Source organism: Falco naumanni, chromosome 12 (assembly GCF_017639655.2).
Source record: "Falco naumanni isolate bFalNau1 chromosome 12, bFalNau1.pat, whole genome shotgun sequence".
In the NCBI taxonomy this organism is placed as follows: Eukaryota; Metazoa; Chordata; class Aves; order Falconiformes; family Falconidae; genus Falco; species Falco naumanni.
In genome coordinates this window covers 23,102,458-23,118,643 of record NC_054065.1, presented here as the reverse complement: position 1 = coordinate 23,118,643, position 16,186 = coordinate 23,102,458, and the positions used below count along the sequence as shown (strand labels likewise).

The 16,186-nt window shown below is 42.8% G+C and overlaps 1 long non-coding RNA gene across 2 annotated transcripts in view; it reads left to right on the top strand.

Annotated features, from left to right (window-relative positions):
• The window catches only part of LOC121096386, a 67,015-nt gene that overhangs the window by 10,788 nt on the left and 40,041 nt on the right, over window positions 1-16,186 (top strand). For both annotated transcript variants that reach the window (XR_005830474.1, XR_005830473.1), the window contains exon 2: window positions 12,840-12,933. This is a non-coding gene — a long non-coding RNA (uncharacterized LOC121096386). The remainder of the gene's footprint in view (window positions 1-12,839; window positions 12,934-16,186) is intronic.

Below are 16,186 nucleotides of genomic sequence, written 5' to 3'. Positions count from 1 at the left end.
GAATTTACAACAAACACGAGAACTGGAACTACAGTGTAAATTCACCTTATTTTATATTCACTTATAACCTTTACTAGAGGTTACTTAGCTTAGTTATATCCCTTTCCATCTACTTACACACAAGGAATTTGCCTTTTTAACCACAGTGTTTTAACTGAAATTTTGGGGCAAACATGCCAAGTCTTTATTAACCCCAGCAGTATAATTTCTCATTACAAGACTGTGATTCAGAGGAAACAGCGTTGCTAAAACAGCTACTGAGTCCCAGCAAAAATGACAGTTTTCCTCAATCAGTTCCTTTTGTGACCTTGATCTGAACCTTAATCTGTTTTAGCAAAATTCTTTTTATTAGCCATTCATACTTAATCATACTGCTAATTTTCCTGTTTTTAAACTATCAATTTAAGGCTGCTTTTTCATGTAACTAATCAAGGCTGATGTATGTTATTTTGGCTATGATTTCTAATAATTATTCTTAAGAGTTTTTTAAGTCTCCATTTTCCATAGATAACTGTCAAAATTGTAGATAGGGGCAGAATGGCTTGTTTCTGTGATATTGCACATACAAGTCTGCTTTCTTATCTTTAGTGAAAATAACCATTACAAGCATTGTATGGGATATCTGAGCCTCATCTTCTTTTCTTTCCTAACATCAGCAGTTGGTTTTCATTAACATTATTGTTGCAGACGAGCATCATTGGAGGGAGGAAGGTTTTTAAGGATCAGGCTCCATCTGAGATATTTAGAATAAAAAAAATAAACATATACTTGCAGCTGTCTCACAAAGATTGTAAACTGTTGTAGCTAGTGACTTGTGATTTTTCTTTGCCTATGATATTAAAGAACAGATTGTGTTACTATACTTATCTCTACCTTTACAAACAAATACACCAGGAAAATACGTTGAACAGAAGAAACCATGCTTGTTATCAAATGCTTAGCTACACTGACTACAGTTTTTTGTACTTTTTGGCAAAAGCCTCAAAACATATTGTGGCTTGATTAAGCTCTGAATTCTTTACAGTGTAAAGGGAGCCTTTTTGTGTCTGTGGTACGCACTCGGCTCTCCACCGAAGGCAGCAGTTCGCTGCTGTTACTTGCCATTCACACGGCTGCTGCACGGAGATCGCTCCCCCTTGTCCTGGGATTTGTACCCACCAGAAACGCTTCTCCCCCCACCAAACTGATTATCATCACGGCAGTGCTACGATCTTAAAAGCCTGGTACTTCTGATTAGGTTCTTGTTGAAGTTTGCGGAGTTGACCGAGTACCGGGGGCTTTGTGTGTGTGCAGCGGGGTGGTTGCAGGGCGTAAGACACATCCTCCCCAGTTACAGGTGCCACTGGAGCAGCACTTGGGGAGAAACTTCTCTCGCTGCGTGCTCAGTGGGACTTTGTCAAGTGATGTGCTAACATTCTCTTAGGAGTGAAGCAGATCTCTTAATTGCAAGTGAACGCAGTCTGACAGATAGGATTTTCTACCCTCAAGAGGGAGGAAAGCCAGAAACTTGGGGGTTTGGTTGATGGTTTGAGTTTTTTTGTGCGGGTTTATATTTTGGAGATGTTTTGTTGGGGTTTTGTGTTTTGTTTTGGGTTTTTTTTGTTGGTCAGGTTTTTTTGTTTGTTTGTTTCGGGGGTTTTTTTGTGGTTTTTGTGGTTTGTTGGTTTATTTTTTTGTGGAAGATGCTCAGATGTCTTGGTAATGGGTTCCTGTGCCAGATGGAAGGCAATGGCTGGAAGAGTAGACGAACAAAGACTCTTCACAATCTTTTTCCCTAATTAAATTCTTTTTTCTGTAAAAGTGTTTTCCCCACTAGATTGAAAGGATTGCCATGTATGATTGTTTAACAAACTACAGGTTAATTGTGTTATATTTATCTGTACAAAAATTAATTTTATATGTAAAAATGGATGAAAGTGCTTAAATAGTTCATTAATTAACTCAGCCCTATTGTTAGCAGGGCTGGCATTAGAGGAAAGAATAATGCCTTTTCAGTCCAAAACCTTCCCTCCCTCCCAATCCATTTTATCTCTTCTTGTCACTTCCTATTAGCTGATCATGACATCTTATCTTTTTCCTGAAGGGTGGTCCAGAAGATTACTTTGGAGCTCATGTAAGTGACACTCCAAGGATTGGCCGGCAGCGGGCTCAGCAGCCCCGGCCCCCGGAGCCATGGGATGTCATCCCCGTGACATGCCTGGAAACCCCAGCTCATCCCTCAACTGTCCAGTTACAGCAGCATCTCCGTCATGTTGCACTTCAAGTCTGTCACTGGCATGGGTTCACGCTCCTCACCCGGGAACCTTTCTCTGTTTTGCTGAGGACCGTATTTTTATTTTTAACACAGAGTCCTTCACATCAGTGGCAGTGAGGGTTTCTTTTGCAAGATGGGATTCTGCCCTAGGAGAAGATGGCTGGGCATCATACTCCAAATGTACACACATGTGCTAAGAGAGGAGCTGTGCATGAAAGCTGCCTAAACAGTTTTTTTGTAATAAATGTGTTCCTTTTTCAGTGATTTTGAAAAGTCTTGGGCTGGTAGCTCTGGACACCAGCTCTGGTCTCTCCACTTTCACGTTGCTCTGTGGGAAGTAGTTTTTGGGAGAGCTCTGCCTGCCTGGAGGTGTCAGCTTGTGCCAGCAGCTTTGCCCCGTGCCAGCCACCCGGTCCCCAGAGCCCAGGATGCTCCCGGTGGGGGACACAGCCAGATCGCTCCCACCAGCTGTAGCCAGACATTATGGCTCATGCTAGAGGGACTTGCTGCCGGCACGGTAATTGCAGGCTAGCTAGATTTTTGCTGTGGTATTACAAAATCCCCCAGGGAAGCCCACAACTATGACCATTTACATGGTAACATTGTCAGTCATGAGTCATTTTCTTCCCCCTCTCTCTGTCTCTGTCTCTGTTTCTCCTCTCACAGACACACTCTCGCAAATGCAAGCACAAATCAACAAACTGGTAAATAAAATTTAAATGATGCTTTAGTGCATTTTCAGTGCTCTTTTTCTGGCTGAGTGTACAGTTTGATGTACTTTTTTTTTTGCTATACAGTGTAGCACAAAATGTATGGGCCACATGAATGTTGATAACTGGAATGATGACTTCTGCTTCATATTATTTTTTTTATTGGGTTACCTTTGAGAGTACTTTAATTAAAAATTAATCAGCATAACTAAATCTTAAAAAACAAATCTTTGTCAATATAATAAAAGAGGAAACTTGTGAAGTGAGTGACAGATTCACTATTTAAGTTTTTTCAGCTGACACTCCTTCATTAATACTCCAGCTCCACTAAGCTAATTGCCTCCCTTTTCCTACACAACTGAATAAATGCAATGTCTATAATCTCACTGTATTGTACTGGTTACATTATCATAATTCACGTGACTAAGTACTTGCAGGTTCAGTGTCCTTGGCTCTGCATTCCTCTGTAAACCAACTTTCTTGTGTACTCTGAAATGTTCACTTTGATGCTTTTTTTTTTTTTTTTTTTTAAAAAAAAAGAGCATCTGCTAGAAGAGAGTTGGGAATATCACTGCAAAGTTGTAGGGTGCCTGAATTAAAGTTGCTATTGCAAGACAAATGTGGCCGATTTATACATGCATCCTGCTCATCCTGAGCAACATCACTCAGGAGATCGCTGCCGAACCACACACTGTCTCAGGCAGGAACGGATTTGATTTCCACCCCCCACCCACCCCCCACCCCTGCTTTTGTCGTTCTCTCTGCAGCATGATGCATGAGACAGGGTTTGTGAAGCTGGTCCTGTGTTTTCAGCTAACATAGCAGGGCTCAGCTCAGGTGATCCTGGGGAATGTCAAAACTGAGGATGCAGGTAGAGTAAAAAGCAGGTAAATTTGTATATCACAGTGGGTGTCTGGATTAAAAATTTGGATGGGGTGACCAGATCTGTGTGGCCAAATGTGTGCTGAAGACACCGCTGAGGACACGTGACCATGAGTTTGGCGGTGAGGCCTCAGGTTTTGCATTTTGTTAGATTTATGTTTGTGGAGTGAGCAGAGGTTGAATAATTTATGGTGGTGACCACTTAGATGCCATATGTCCTGTTTTTTTTAAAGCAGTATGCTTTTTTTTAATACACAAAAGGGAACAGACACTGAAGCTGAACTTTCTTCATTTTATTCAAGAAAAGAATATTTAAAAATGCTTGGAGTAAAGGCAGCCCCTTCTGTACAATTTGAATCTGCACTAAACTTGACCAGTCAGCATCACTCTGTTTTTGTAATGAAAAGTAAATCCAGAGTGGTTGCACAGTGTTGCACACAAGAAGAAACAACAAGACTTTTACACCAGTCTCAGTAAGAGAGCACACTTTAGTGCAGTTGTAAAGTTCAGTGAAAGCATATTTCTGTCCACTGTTTAAAAATGCATATTTAAATAAATAACTTCTCAGTTCCTATCCAGCAGTATACAAATGGCAGTCTTGATAACACAGACAAATTTTTGTAGGTGGTTAGCACTGTTGTTTCTGTGACATTACACTGTAAATATTCTATTGTCTGTTTTATTTTGCCTTGAGAAAAATGAAATGCTCGTGTACTAGGAGTTCACATGTCCCTTTAAGTCTTAAAATATGTTAATTTTACATGCCAAAGTCTTAAGAAGTGTTTGACTGCCCATGGCTTTTGTGTGCATCTCCAGATGGCAGATGCCATTTTGTGTTTCACATTAATTGAGTAAATTTCCTTGCTCTTTGTACATATTGCAGAGGAAGCCATTCTCTGCTTTCAATAGGACAGAACAGCTCTTTGGCATCAAACCCTTCTGGTCTGGTGGTACTAAAACTGTTTTAAGGTGGAATTCTGAGAACAAGCTGTTGGCAATACAGATTTCCTCTATTGTAGATGAAAGTCAGACGGTTAACAGTTATCTTAGAAATATCTTGAAGGTGTTTCCTGGTGAATTGTGAAACAAACCAGTTAGGATAACCTCAGGGGCTGAAGACATAATAAGATGTATGTTTTTTCAATATTCATTTAGCTAAAGGAAAAAAAAAAATCTTTCATCTTGGAGGGCACTGTTTTTCATTCATTTTTTTGCCAGTTTTATTTTTCCCCCCTCTCACTTTCTAGATGCTAAAAAACAAGCCTCAGGGCCTTTAAAATACTTCACTTTGTCCAAATGTTAGTGTAGTTGCAGAAATTTGCAGTACTGCTTTTGTGGGCACAGGCAGTGAAAGAGGGTGTGATGGGGCTGCCACAAGAACCGCCTGAGGTGCCCCATGGTGCTGTCCGGTGCTGGGAAGCAGCGACAGCCGCCCCACCGCTGGCACCGCGCATCCTCCCGTGTCTCCTCCAGCACCAAACCCATGGGGTCCTCGCCGCACCGCTTGCCTGAGCCACCCACCAGCCTTCCCCAAGGTACCTCATATGAGGGCGTTTTGAGTTTGAAAGCTGTGGTGCTCAGGATAAAAAGGCATAGCGGTTGTATAGCTAAGTGTGCCCCAAGTCCAGATGAATTTCTGTATGTAGGTTATAGTATTTATAAAAGTTAGACGTTTGTGAGAAGGAGAATTTATGCACAGCAATGCTTTGTAAGTGGCTTAACATGTTTTTACACCAAGATAAAATGAGTCCAGCAATGAGATTTTAAATCACCCTTTTTAATTTTTTCTGTATGTTCTCTCTTCCAAACTCCCTGTAGAAGGGAGGCAAAACAAATATCCTGTCTGTTTGAAAAAGAATATAGAAGACAGAAGTTAATGCTTATCAAAGAAACCAAGATTATATGTCATGTTATTAATCAGATTTTTATCATGGTAAGTGGTGTCCAGATATAGTTGAAGTGGGCAGTGTACATAATAACATAATTATGGGTGTTATAGTGACGTAACAGCAGCAGGAGCTCGGCTCCTGACTCCTTTGTTTTCCATTCACACCCACCATGATCTACTGCTATATTTAGTTGTTTTTCACAGTGCTACCTAATACTGTCATCCCAAGTATTTTTTTTTTAAGTAAAAAAATAAAGATAAGACCATATTGATTTTCCATGGAAGCCCAAACACTGGAATCTTTTCTTGCAGATGAAAATTCAAACTGAGGAGAGGGTGGGGTTTTTTTTTGTTTTGTTTTGTTTTGGTTTTTTTTGTAGATTGTTGTCATCTTTTGTGTGTGAAATGCAATTGCAGTTGGGGCAAAGCAGCAGCTGGTGGGAACCGTCCCAGTTCCACTGCCTTCTGCAGGCTGGGACTATCTGTGTCGGCTGAGGAGCTGCTCCAGACAATTTAAGGCAAGCTCCTGGAGCATGGAAGAACTGAGATTATTACATAACTAAGTGGTGTTTGGGGATTTAAATAAAGGAAGTTTTGACTGCTGAATTGCTGTACTTTAACAGTTCTCAGTCTATCATTTTTGGCACAGCTTGTTTGCGTGGGCTTGCAGTTCCAAAGACACCTGAAAAACACCCGTGTGCTTCTCGTGTAGCACTGGCACGGTGCAGGGCAGCGGAGCTGGGACCCTGGGAGGCGCTGGCAGCAGGCGGCATTGCATTCTGCTCACACCCCATCGTAACCTAACTTCCCATGCCCAGAAGTTAGGCATTGTGATTCTCCCAAAAGAAAAGATCTCATTTTCAAAATACAGCTTTTGTGGTGAGGTATACCTGCTGTGGTGAACTAATTATTGGTATGTGGGTCTGTGTGATGCCTGTGGGCATTTTGCTTTGGCCTGCAACAAGAAAAAAGGAGGTTTAATGCCTCACGGAGCACTGCTTTTTCCTTCTATGTCCTTGTTATCACAGAACTGGCTCCTGAATTAAAGCACAGGCTTTGTCAAACACCACCAAATCAAGTATGCCGCGAGTGAAGCTCGCAATGCGAACATCAGAAGTGTCTTCTGTGTTTAGCAATATAGGAAAGTGTAATGCTGTTATAAAGAAAAAAAAAATGCTCTCAGGAGTCCCGGACTAGATGAAGCCACAAGTCCAAGAGCCCTGGAAGGATGTTGCTAGCCAGCTTTACAATAGGTTTATTCAGCAGGAGTCAGCAGGGTTGCCTATCTGTGTTCCTGTAGTCAAAGCTCATTCATTCTGTGTAACACAGGTCAGTTCTGGTGAAACTATTGATATCTGTAGAGCACTTGCCCTACTGCTGTGATTTTTTTTTTTTTAAATAATCAGCACCGTAGTTACAAAGCTTTACTGGACTCCTGTATGTTGTATTTATTGCAACATCACAGCTCCCTCTTTCTTTAGTTGAGTACACATACTATGTTTTATGCAAAGCAGTGTAAACATGTGAACAAAGGTGGAGAGGGGTCTGTATAGGAAGAGCTTTCAAAATTACATCCTCTTCCCAAGATCTTATACAAAGTATTTTAACAGCAGACAAACAAATCTCCTCTCCTCAGCCTCAGCCTCAGCCTCAGCCTCAGCCTCAGCCTCAGCCTCATTCTTTGCATAAATTCAGTGACATGTACTGAGGATATACCAGAATAAATAAAACACTGTCTGTCATTGCCTTCTCCTGGACCTTTTCTGATCACCTCAGCTCGATGTAGGAAAGTGGTCACAGCATAACACCAAGTCACTGTGTACTTGGGTATGTTTTGGAGCTGCTCACAATGGTGTGTTCTGGTTTTTGAGAAAGATGCGTGATGCCATGGGGAGCTGCCCAGACTGAGGTACCAGAGTGCAAGGCAAGAGGGTCACCTGTAGCCAGCCATGTAGAAGGCACCTGGTACATCGAATAACAGTAGCACAGTTGATTGATCTTTGTCTACTGTCAAGACAAGCACTTCTGCTAATGCAGTCTTCTATATCTAATAAGGCTTATGCTCAGCTTGCTGAAGATGAAGACAGAAGTTCCTAAAAAGCCCAATTTTAGTAGTCACATTCAAGCGGAACTCCCTTTTGCCTCATCAGGCAATGCAAAAGGCTTAGAGAGTAAAACAGGAGATTAGGATCTTGGACAGAGGAATGTTCTTCCTCACTTTGCATGGCATATGGCACACCACTGCCTCAGTATCCCTGACTTCATAGTGTTGCTTTCTTTCCCCAAAAAGAGCTGTCTGACTGAATTCAGAAGCATGAATGAGGCTCTCATAGGTCACAATGCTTAAAGCCAGAGCAATGCCTATAAATATGTAAATGAGAGTTTTACTTTATCCTGGGAAGGGCTGAAACTTTCCTCAGGAGACTTCCTCTGACTTCAGGACTGGTTTCAGTAAGTACCCTTGGCAATGCAAAATGGAAGTGCATGAATAAATGAATTGGAAGATGTACATGTAGCTCCTGCCACTCCCCAAATACCTTTCCCAGCTCTGAATGCAACACAGATTTTAATCATGGAGCAACAGATGATTGATGGATGATTAATAGCTAATTTGCGAGATTCATTTAACTTCATTTTACTTATACACCGTATGTAGAATTAGTCAAGGCTTGTACAGGAAAGGAAGTGATGAGCCATTGTTCCCATTAAATTATAATGACAGCCTTCCTCATCACTGTATATTTATTATGTAAGAAAAGGAAATGTCTAGTAAAAATCTGTATAGGTTAATAACACCTTCATAATATAGTCCCTCTTTTCTATTGACTTGAATAGCCCTCCTACTGACTTTTACTGGATTATTAGAGTTAATTACATCAATTGCAATATAATTGATTCTTAAATACTATGTAGGAACCTCATACAATTATGGAAAAACAAAAGTCATCTAGACATCTCCGATCAGAAAAGATTTGGAATTCCTGCACATTTAATTCCTGATAATCACCAGTCAGTTTGGACATTAAGATTGCAGGGTTTCTTGTTTTCTTTCTGTTAGGTTTTGACAGAATTGATAGTTTTACAACATTTAACTCAGTGTGCATGGAAATATAAGATTAAAGAGACGAATGTAATTTGCTAAAATCGTTACTTCATCTCCTAAAAGTGAAATGTATTACCTGCCTGTCTAGATTAAAATACAACTTACGCTCACACATGCATGCTCAAGAGGGAAAAAACCCCCCAGAAATATGTATTTATCATTCAAGGTTGCAATCCTTTATCCACAGGTGCAAGCGTTCCTACAGATCTTGCTTGCTAAAGTCACCAAGGGCCTTCAGTGTAATGACATGAAGCAGAGCTGAACACTGATCTCCAGAGGGTAGGAGATCTATGCATTATTTCACTGAGTAACTTTGACATAAAAACGGTTTCTAAAGGATGGTCCTGTATTCCAGATAAAGATTACAGACCATTCAAAAGAAGGTGCTTTAAGATAAACCCTCTGAGGCATGCTACAACATTATTAAGCAGCAGTTCAACTTTAAAGCAAGTCAGACATAACATTTTTTGTGAGTCTGTTCTTGGCCAGGGTCCCCCGTGGTACCAGCGTAGGAGATGTTAGTCATTTTATTTTTTTTTTCTAGCCGGCTTTGTTACGGTTCTCCAGTGGCCTTCTAGGAGCCGTGCAGCATTTTGTGAGAGTGAGTTTGCTTTGTGTTTGTGCCTAGATTGTGCAGCTAAAGTCTTCACAAGGTAAATTCAACAATCTTTATGTTGCTCCATTAAATGTCCTCAAGTCAATTCAGTTGTTATGGGGATATCACTTCAGAGTTCCAGCTGAGCAATATGTGCAAGTTATTATTATGTGAAATAATAACTTCTGTTACAGTTATTATTTTTAGTATTATTATTAATATTTTTTGCTTTACAGCTTAATGCACGCACTTAACCACACTGCAGCAGCCGGCTATCAAAGGCTTCCCTGAGGAAAAATTAAGCACTTAGAGTAATAAATTATGAAAAGACTACGTCTAAGGGCACCATCCACCTTGTTCTCACACCCGCTTTAAGTGTTAAATAAATCATAACATCCTGTTCGTCGTGCCATCAGTAGGGGTTAAATAAGTCATTGTAAATGAGCTCCAAATCATAGGACGTAGCTGGCTTCCAAGTTTTTTGTTTGCAAGGAGAAACAGCTCCAGGCCTTTTGATAGTTCGGGTCTTTAAGGAAAGCCTTTTTTCCATTCCAACTACTTCCTGTTAATGTGGAAATGAGAGGAAATGAACATTAAGCAGAAGGATGGGCCCATCCTTTTCCAGTCGTGTGCCTAATTTGTCAGGTGCAATATTGGCACCTGGAGGCTTGTTTTGGCTCCTATTACATCCTTGCTGGGGAAATATCAGAATACGTGTAACGAACGGCATGGGACTTCAAAGGGTTTTTGTTATAGGGAGAAAGAATAAAGGCTGGCGTCATTAGAAAATGCAGAGTTGAATAGCCCAGTTTGTTTGCTGAGTGTAAGGGTTATAAACAGCAATAAGTTAAAAAACAGAAGAGGAAAATATGTGACATTTCATTCTAAACCTAGCTGTGTCCATTAAGCATGTAAAGGGAAGTAGACCCCGTAAAATTCTTCTTCGGAATGCCTTGAACATGTTCTTCGTACTTCTGAATCTTCATGTAAAATGCCTCATTGTTGAGGACTTGTTGGCATGTATGTGCATTTCAGTAGGAGGCATAAGTGTTTTGTGGTAAAATTATTTATGGCTTTTGAGTTACAGAGATGGCAAAGCTGTTGTAAGGGGCTCTGGATCGTAGATCAAAATCTGCAAACTTAAGATGCCAGAACCTGCCTGGTGTCTTTACTTCATGCTGAACACCGCAGTCATACTTTCTCCTTTGGGACCTTTCTTGGATTAAAGAACTGCCCAAGATTAGTAAGAGTGCCCATGCTTGGCCAGTGTATTAGCGATGCATCTCTCTGGCTGGATCTGAAAAAAAAAAAAAAAAAAGAAAGAAAAAAAAAGTGTTTAAGGCTCCAGTAATGGAAAGAATGAGACTGAAGCAGAACTTTTTTGCCACTAATGTTCTGAACTGTGAAGTGACTAGGGTTGGTTTGGATTTTTAGAACCGATTAACGTTTTGGACCGAAGTGACCATTCATGTGCCACTTTTTTCAGTCATGAATTGCAATTAATTAGCATTTGGGAGTGGGAGGAAGGGAGACAGTGTAGCTAATTATTATTTCATTCAGGTAAAACCATGGTGAATCAAGCCATGAGTAATATATACAGATCTGCAACTGTTCTGAGAGCAAATCCATTCAGATCAGTGAAATGAGATAATAGACTTGGGAAATCCAGCTGCTGTGCAGATGTTGGGTGGAATTTTCCAGGGAAAAGCAGTTATGCCATTTTTCGTGCCTGATTCTGCATCCTTTGCTCAGGAGGAGGTCTCGCTTGATGCAGAACAAGTTACCACAGAGCAAGCAAACCCTGTGCTGAGGAAACATCAGTGGGTTTGGGATTCACTGATCCCTTTCTCCTAGACTGGTTCAATTTGGAGACGTTAGATGGAAGTCTTGAGGCCAAGCATCCAGGGTCGGCTCTTCCCTGTGAGCAGGCAATATACTGTGTATCATTTCAGCCATCCTGGGTTTGCAAGTGGTCTCAATTTGACTGTAGAAGGTGGCTGTGTGTTTTGGAATGACTCTTTCTTCACCTGAGCGTTGTCAAGGTGATCAGTCATTTACTTGAAAATCTTTTGCAGCCATCAAAGGTTTCTTTTTTTATGCTTTTCTGACTTACACGGGGCATTAGATCAGTAGAGGAAACACAAGAGTGACTTGATGGCAATTCTATCTTGGTACTGAGGGCACTTCACCACCTTTTTTTGTCAGAGCCAGTGGTTCTTGGCCTTCATCTTCTTGAGAGGCTGCTGACTGACCTTTTGTCCAAATCCCCCCAAGAAGAGGCTTTTTTGTCATAGAATCATAGAATACTTTGAGTTGGAAGGGACCTTTAAAGGTCATCTAGTCCAAATACCCTGCAATGAGCTGGGACATCTTCAACTAGATCAGGTTGCCCAGAGCCTCGTCCAACCTGAACCTCTCCGGGCAACCTGTTCCAGTGTCTCACCACGCTCATTGTAAAAAAGTTTTTTCCTTACATCTAGCCTGAATCTACCCTCTTTTAGTTTAAAACCACTACCCCTTGTCCTGTTGCTGCAGGCCCTGATAAAATGTCGGTCCCCATCTTTCTTACAAGCCCCCTTTAAGTATTGAAAGGCTGCAGTAAGGTCTTCCTGCATCCCTCTCTTCTCCAGGCTGAACAACAGCAGCTGTCTCAGCCTGTCCTCATAGAAGAGGTGTTCATTCCATCTGATCATTTTGTCTAGGGAAAGAAATCTTCCGTGGATATGCATACAACAGCAGTAGCACATACTGTGTGATGGCTTCAATGCAAGGGTTCTGCAGCAAAGACGAGCTGGTTCAATCTGGTTTGGTTGCACTGAAGTGGCCAAGTACTGCTCATGAGATGTGTCTTGTTGACTCAGCGGTGAGGAGATCGTTAGCTACAGGAGAGGTGCAAAAGAGGTTGGAGGCAAGAAAGAAGAGGAGCTTAGTAATCCTTTACTCTCACCGCCAGAGACATTTCTGCTGTTTGTGGCCTAATTTATGGTAAAATGCAAAACTACAAAAAGCCAAAAAAACTCTGAAATAAGTGCAGGATTGTCCTATATATGCTTATTTATATATATGTAACAACCTGAATGGAGGTTGTAGTGACATGAGTGTTGATGTCTTGCCTGAGTAAGAAGTGGTAGGATGAGAGGAAATGGCCTCAAGTTGTGCTGAGGAAGGTTTAGATTGGATATCAAGAAAAAATTATTTACCAAAAAGGCTTATCAAGCATTAGAACAGGCTGCCCAGGGAAGTGGTGGAGTCACCATCCCTGGAGGTTAAAAGATGTGTAGATGTGGCACTTAGGGACATGATTTAGTGGGGGACTTGGCAATGTTAGACTTACGGTTGGACTCAATCTTTTCTAAATGATTCTGTGATTTCCCTCTAATAATGTTCTCTACTCTCCATTATCCCAGAGACACCAGGAAGGATTAATGCTGCAAAAGACCTGAGTGGCCTCTCTACCCCCACAGATGACCATTACGCTGATAGCTCTGGAACCAGTTTGAGGTATGTACATTGCCAGCATACTGCGTGATCTGGTTAATGGACTTTCTTGTTTTGTAGTTTTTGAGCTTAATTATGTCACCCTCTACAAGCCCAGATGCCATGAATTTGAGGAATGTGTAAGTCATCCTCCTTGTGGATGGGTGAAAGAGTTTTGCAGGGGGAATACTACCTTGCTCTGGTGACATGTTCCACTTTGCACTCATCTCTGAAAGAGATACGACTTCTTCCTTTGGTATACCTCCTGGGATATCATTTCCCATTGCACCAAATACTGCATTTTCCTGCAGCTCCAAGGAATACAAACTAATAAATCAAAATAAACAGGCTTTGGGGGACAATCTTTGATATCTACAGCAATTATCAACTACTTATGTTCCTCATGTCTGTGAGTTCAGCCAGGATCGGTGTGCTCCTGACATGCCATTTGCACGGCCCAGGAACAGTAGCATTCAGCACTTCCTTTTCCTTTGTTTTAGAGAATTACAGAACAGGTCGTGTGCTTGTGCAAATATAGCCAGTTTCTCTCCACTCTGGTATCTTTTGTACCGTATGTATAGCTTTGATAAGCAGCACATGTGTCTGCTTCCCGGCTATAGTGTTTCCACTCTGATCTCAGGAGTGTAGCTAAATCAATATATCCTTTGTGATGTGCAGATGGAAATAATCTCCAGAAAGATGCATTTCTGAGCTTTGCCCAGTACGTATTTATTTGAGAGGTACAGCTGGTTTGTGGAAAGGTACAATCCAAGACCATATGGGAGCACACTGCTAACTCTGCTCAGGCAGCTTTACGCTGCTCTTGTGGCTCCCCCATGACCATCAGTAGGGCCTCTGGAAGGCTCCTTTGATGTAAAGGGACGCCAGGCAGGGTGTTGCTTCACCCCTGAGGGGCAGAAAGAGGGGCAGCCTGCCTTTACAGCCCCGCGTGTCCTGCCTCTGGCTGCCAAACCCTGCACCACACCTGAGGACCTTGCTAGCTGCCCCAGTATCAGGTTGCCTCAAGGTGCTCATCAGTCCTGCTCCCTGAACTGGACAGGTGCAGACAGGCCATTACCATCCTAGAATGGCCTAAGTAAGGTTTGCTGATGTGCTTCTGTCTACTACTTCTGGTTAATGGACCTAAACCCAGATTCCAGATCTCTAACCAGGTGCAAGGCTAAATGTTCCCATATTCCATGACTGCTTGGGGTGACACCTGGATTCAAGTTCCGTGTGCAAAGGTCTCTGGCAGACTCTAAGCTTCCCACCCTGTGATAGAAAATAATTAAATTTCTGATAATTTTGCTCAGTTCAAGCCCCTCTGGATGCTAAATGGGTAACACGCATCTAGTAAACTTACATGGGCAATGTGAAAATGCTGGTTTTTTTCAAAGGCTGGCACTATAAACAATTACATTATTTGAATCAGAATACCCGAGTATCTAACAAATCAGTCACACCTGTAAAAACACAGGTTCATTATCAATACCTGCATCATTAATGACACGCTACCAATAAAATATTGTATGAGTGAGATTCAACTAACCAAAGAAGAGAGGTGGTTTTTTGGTGGGTTCCCCCTCAGCCGCTAGGACGAGGCGAATGGTGCCCCATTTCCTCTCCATGGACGGTGCAGGGAGCCCAGGGCAGGGGCAGGCGATGACGGCGGGGAGCTGAGGGTGTTGCGGATGCCTGGCCCGCCAGCCCCCACCATGGGGAGGAGCGTCAGGCTGACACCTCACAGTGCCTGCAGGCGCTGTGGCCATTTGCTAAGAAAACTCATGTCTGTTTGCACACGTTTATTCACACATGTTTTAAAATGCAATTCCCTTGTGCAAGGCAGACTGCGAACATCTGAGTTTTGGTTCTTCCCAGAGCAGTTTCACAAGGAACTTGTGCTTTCTTTCCTGGAGTCGACATTTTGCATAGGGAAACACCCATCTCATTTACAACCCAAATCCCTCCTTCCTATACGTACTCAGATGTTCAAGCGGATAGTTCTCCATGAATAAAAACTGTTGTGATTTTAGCTGACAAGTTGAGATTCCATACTGGAAGCAACCCTGGCAAGCTCACCTTTACCTGCTGAATTTGGACAAATACTCCCAGAATACTCTTTTCTCTGTCTCCTGCTGCTCGGATCACCATCTCCATGTTATTAAGGGCTAATTTTAAGTTGAGTCACAAATACTTTCCAAGCAAAAGCCATTGGTGTGCTGGAGTCAGCTGGGAGCTGCTCCTCCTCCTGCTCAGTGAGGTGAGGTGAGGCGAGGCAGGTGGGGCCCAGCGCCGCCATTTCCCTCCCCAGGGAGGGCACTGCAGGCTGCTGGAAGCCTCAGGCGCCATTTTGTGCCATGATGGAGGCCTTAGAGGCCGTGCTTTCTCCCCTGCAACATGCTGGGGTTGTTGTGTGTATCTACACCAACTTTCACTGTAGTATGCCTCGAATATCCCCTGAAGATCTGACAGGGAGCGTATTTTGCTGTGTGAGGAGCGCCTCAGCCCCCTGAGAGGAGGAGCACGCATGGTGGTGGTGGCCCTGCCCCTCCTGCAGTGCCATGTGCCCCCAGACAGGGTGGTCCCCATTGCACAGGCAAGATGCTGTGGTGTGGTATGGTTATGTGGGCTTTCCTAAGGTCGGGCATCAGTGAGCAGCAGGGCTCTGGCATCCCTTTGCAGCTCTGCTGTTTGTAATATGTATTATCAGCACTGCTATAATGCTCGAAAATGGCTGCTTCTTTCTGAATAAAAGGAAAGTCGCTGCTCGTATCTCAAGGATAAAAGCCTGTCTGGCTGGAAATCAGTGCAGGGTGCTGAAAATGGGTAGAGCAGCTGAGCCAAGCACGGCGCTGTGTCCCCAGAGATCAGCACTTCAGCTCCCCAGAGCAGAGGCTGCTGCTTTGGCACGAGTGAGACGGACCTCCCCTTCCCCTCGCCATTGCAAGCAGCCACAGAAAACCTGACCCACTCTCCAGCATGGGGCTGCCTAGGCTAGCCAAACGCTGCTGAGCCTAGCCCTGGCTGACCACGATGATAACCAGCCATATGTCTTGTTTTCACGCCCTTACTATTGATTTGTCAGCTCTGCCTCCTCTACCAATCCAGCACAAGAAGGTCCCATTCCTTCACCTGTATTTATCTGGCCTTCCTGAAACCTGTGATCCTATTCTCTGCATATTACCTGTGATACAGCAGCAGAAGGTTTCAGGATGTCTTCAGGAGGTTTTAGGGTGAGGGCAGTAGAGTGATGGTGTTGCAGGACAGCCTGGGAGGA